Source organism: Cottoperca gobio, chromosome 9, assembly GCF_900634415.1.
Source record: "Cottoperca gobio chromosome 9, fCotGob3.1, whole genome shotgun sequence".
Lineage (NCBI taxonomy): Eukaryota > Metazoa > Chordata > Actinopteri > Perciformes > Bovichtidae > Cottoperca > Cottoperca gobio.
In genome coordinates, this window is record NC_041363.1 from 9,306,647 (window position 1) to 9,311,653 (window position 5,007).

A 5,007-nucleotide genomic window follows, 5' to 3' on the forward strand; every position below is an offset into this window, starting at 1 on the left:
GAAAAGGACACAGACCTCTAGCGATCATAGTCGTTATGACAGGAATAAAGGTGGAAGTCAGGTGACGTAGTATAAAGAGTGAAAAATACCAAGGGGTTGAAGTCATGGCGGTGGATGGGACACACAGCACACGACTCTCACACGACTCTCACCCAGGAGACTGGTGTTGGTGTCCCGTGTGAAACCAACAGCTTAAGGTTAGGGTTTTTGGCTTTGTATTCAGAACCTTAAGTTTACTTGACTTTACAAACGTACTTATTTTAACCCAAACCACAATCTCTTCCTAAACTTAACCAAGTAGTTTTGTTGCCTAAACCTAAATAAGTTGTTTTGTTTGTGTTCAAAACCTTACATTTCACTCAGTTTTACAATGTCTTACGTCATTTTTAAGTTTCACTTTCACTTTTACAGTTTGCAGTTTGTCCGATCTAATGTATTAGCATAGTAGCGACTGATAATGCCTTTTTAATAGGCTGATAACATTCGAAATGGGTGGCATGGTACAATTCAACTCACCTTATATATGCTTCCCTTAGGCAATATTATTATGACACACTCCATAAACTTTCATTGTTAAGCAGATAATACCCATTTATATCTATCAATCAGTTAGCTAAACTGCAAGTGTCCCTAAAGGGCATAAAAAGCTGGAATCTCCTGATGTTAAACAGACAAAACTGATGTTATTGTACTTGGCCCGAAAACCTCCGGAACACATTATCTAGTGATATAATTACTCTAGATGACATTGCCCTGGCCTCCAGCACCACCGTAAGGAATATCAGAGTTATATTTGATCAGAATATGTTCTGTAACACATCCAACAAACTTCAAGGACTGCCTTCCTTCATCTACATATTACTGCAAAAATCAGGCACATACTGTCTCAAAAGTATGCAGGAAAAGTAGTCCATGCATGTGTTACTTTTCAGTCTGCAGTGGTTTTAAAAGCATATAGCTCATAGAGCATATTATCCAGATTCATCATATGAATTAAACTGTTTGATGTGATCTGCTTAAAGGAGCCGTTCACTGTTTTTCAACCCAGGTCTAGGAAAAAAAGTTGCTTCACATCACAGCCAAGGTCATGCAAGGTCACTCTCCTCTTTAAACTTTGATAGAAGATTCTCTTCTGCACAGTATGTAACCTGGTAAAGTCTGACTATTAGTCTTTCATGTATACTGCAGTCCTGCTTCCTGACTGCACATAATGATGATATACTTTGAACCGTAGCTTGATGTGAATATTATTTGACTTTCATGTACATCTTTGTAGTCTTCAATTTAACATCCCTAAGAAATTATTCACGTCATTCCTTTGAGGGTGGCCAACGTTTTTGTTGAGCAATGTATCGTAGCAATGACCATACACGGTGTGATACTGGTTACACAATGCAAAGGCAAGAAACAAATGCTCCAATCAGCATGATAATGGAATGAAAATAAGTCCATGCTCTATGGATCAACTCATAAATCAATGAAAACAATAAATACAGCATTTGTATGTCACAAAACAATAATGCAAAGGTGAAAACATACAGTATGTCTCCAGATTGGAGTTTTCATTTCACATCATCTTTAATGATTACAAATCCATGAGGAAAGTGATAATATGAAATTCCCAGATAAACATGGAATCGAAAAACAATTGTCTGACAGACTGGTAACTAAAGTCTAAAATGCCTGAAAAACCTCCACCCCCCCAACCCCCTTTCAGTAACACCTGGGGAGAGCAGGTGGGTGTTATGGGTGTCTAATTCTCTGGATAGCTCCAGCCAGCCAGGAGCTGACGGATATTTTTTTCATTCTGCCAGAGATCATACTCTTTATCTGGGCATGAGAAAGTGAAGCAAACGCCGGGTAAAAACACAGGTGGAACTGTCACACACCTGTTTTGGCACTGATTTTGATCAGTTTGCCTTGTTTAGCTCGGTTTGGAACAGTCGGAGCACTTGACATACGGTGGGGACAGGTGCTTCAGAGACAACGTGTGTGAAAAGCATCTGCTTAGGGCTCCTCTTTGCACCTCTAATGATGCTTGGTTGACATTCAAAATTCATCCCTGAAATATATTAGCCTCATCTGCGCTTATGACTCATGATCTGCTAATGGTGTAATGTATCTCACAAACCTAGTTAAGCTCCCAGTTCAGGTTTGATTTCACTAAGCGACAGTACAAGTCAAAGTGAATCCTACATTTTCTATGTAATACGCATGTAAGCAGAGCTGGCATTTAAACTCCCTTTGCTAATTTTTTAACAGCAAACTGACAAACATAATTAAAAAATGTTCACCAACATACATATTTAATACTTGATACATGTTTATCTGTTCAGATTAAAGGACAACCGCATACTTCAAAGAGGCCAGGATTGTTGTAATTAAAGCAGGCATAGGATTCATTATTATGCTCATAAATCTCCTCTTGATTTCCCCTTGCTCAACATAAACTGGCACAGTTGTTGCTCTGTTCCCTCATTGGCAAAGGGCTGCTGGCTTGCAGTTAAATATTGAACCAGTAACTACGTTACAGTCTTGCTCATCTGTTATTGTAATGATGTAATGACTAGAATATTATGGGTGTTCATTCAAGTGGCTTTGCAGTTTCATCCTGTTGCTCTTGTGCGAAGTTGAGACTAGAGGTCGCTTTCAGGACAAAAATGATTTATATATGAAACTAATCTCAGCTGGAAATATTTGACAAGTGTGCCCTAACAAATCAAGTTCAATAAGAATTGCAGCAATAGCACTTTTATAATTGATTCTCAGGCACAGGCATGTAAGTAAAGCAATATTTGTAAAGGTATTCAAATTCTGCGTAGTGCTGTCTTAGTCCAAGCATTTTTAACAAAGATGTCCTATAGCTTATTAGGTCTAGTAGACAGTATTGATGTTAAAAAGAAAACATTTGGTCAGCATTTATTCTAGGATTTATGTCCATCTGCTACATACATTCATCATTTAAATGTTCATTCAGTGGCCCAGACTTTTCTCCATCCTCAGGGCCTGATGGATAGTTGACCTTCATCGGTTACTTTCTGTCGTCGCAGATGTCTGAGGCATCCATTCAGCGCAGGACAACTTTCCGAGAGGGGACAGGAGGGCACTGAGTCATTCAGCCAGTGTAAGCACTGCGTTGCTTGACTGGGAAAGACACAAATATTTGATGAGTCCCCCAGCTAGCACTGCATTAAAGATGCAGCACCGTGTCCGACACAAACTCTGCAGCAACTTATGGACCAGTTTACTCCGAGTTGACTGTGATCAGTGATCTCAAAAAGAAAAACAGAAGCAAACTAAGAATTTGTGCAAACAATTCATACTCGAGTCAAGAACCAGAAAAGTGTGGGTTCAGCTGAACAAGGCCTTAAAGATAAGCAGCAGAAAGTTTGAGAAGAGAAAACTTTCCACACACGGCACAAACATAGATGGTTAATGGACCTACTCTATTTACATATATAAATAGACATGTGAACCCACGCAATTTCTTATTTGTTGTTCAATTGTTGTTGAAGGAAACAGTGAGTCGTGAAGCGAAAAGCCTAAGGCTATGTAAGATTGCCTATGCGAGGAAATATCACAGTCTCTATATCCCTGGCCCTGACGTAGCCTTGTATGTACAGTAAAGGTTGATTAGTGAGGCATAAAAGTGTGGCAGTCATGCAGTAAATTTAGCTGTCTTTACTGGCTTCCTGACAGATATTTTACTCAGGGTCTTTAAAATCACACCATGGCTCTAATCACACTTGAATGTTCTCTGAGGACCAGCCACTTGCCTCTAGAGGTGACATCACATTCATTGTCTGACAGATTCCTGGCTTTGGGTGTGCAGCTGTAAGACCGCCATCACACCGAGACGCGTTGCTACAGGCAGAGGATATTCTATCCAATGTATTCTGTTTTGCATGGCTTCCCTGCAGAAGTGGTGTCGGATCGTGGGCCCCAGTACGTCTTCATGTTCTGGAAGGAGTTCTGTGCCCTCCTGGGGTCCACTGTCAGCCTTTTTTCCGGCTATCACCAACAGTCTAATGGCTAGACTGAGCGACTCAATCAGAAGTTGGAAACCGGTCTTCGTTGCCTCGTCTCTCAAGGTCCTGGTTCCTGGAGCAAACATCTAATCTGGGTTGAGTATGCGCACAACACACTGCCCTGCTCATACACTGGTCTTTCCGCATTCTAGTGCGCTTATGCTTATCAACCACTCCTCTCTCCTTCCCTGGATGGAGAGGTCAGGGTTCCCTTGTCCCTTGCGTTGTCTGTAATTCAGAGGGGTCGTTGCACCTGGACTCGGGCTCGGCAGGTGTTGCTCAGGAGCTCTGCAGGGTACAAAAGGGCAGTGGACCGCATACGAATCCCGCTCCACTTGGGACCTTCCCCTCCTAAATTAATTCCATAAGTTAGCGCCACGTTTTGTGGGTCCCTTTCCTGTGGCCAATGTTATTAACCCTGTTGCTGTAAGACTAAGGCTTCTCAGGTCTATGAGGGTGCATCTGACTTTCCATGTGGCTCGGGTTAAGCTTGTCAAAGACAGGTGCCATCCTGATGAGCATGGGCTGTCTGGTGCAGGCCTTAGAGGTACTCTCATGTCTCGGTCTGCTGTCTATTCCTTATTTTCAGTCTTCAGTTATTTATTTCCTGTTTTAATTTTGGTATACTCACCCTTGTCTCTCGTTTCAAATACTTCACTTGCTGCTCTCGTGTGTTTCCCGCCTGTGTGATTGCCTGCCCCGCCCTGATCTGTTTCACCTGTCCCAAATCACCCTTCCTTCCTTGTGTATTTAGTTGTGTTTCAGTAAGCGTCCCAGCTATATTCCTAATGTTTGTTACCTTGCTTTGTTTCACCGACGTAGTGTTTATTTTTTTTAAGACTGTCACTTAAACCTTTTTGTCTGTAGGTCGTTTTGGGTCCATTTCCTGCTGGTGCTGTGATAATGGCTTATATGAAGTATTTATTTATCTATAGTTGAGCTAAATCAGCCAATTGCATGGTGGTCTTACCACAGCCTA

The 5,007-nt window shown here is 41.5% G+C and overlaps 1 long non-coding RNA gene across 1 annotated transcript; it reads right to left on the minus strand.

The window, feature by feature from the left end:
• Positions 1–2,448: 2,448 nt before the first annotated feature.
• LOC115013708 (uncharacterized) lies at positions 2,449–4,747 on the minus strand. Its single transcript, XR_003832822.1, has 2 exons — positions 4,660–4,747; positions 2,449–3,144 (listed from the first exon to the last, which is right to left on the minus strand). It is a non-coding gene; the product is annotated as an uncharacterized LOC115013708 (long non-coding RNA).
• Between the last annotated feature and the right edge of the window lie 260 nt (positions 4,748–5,007).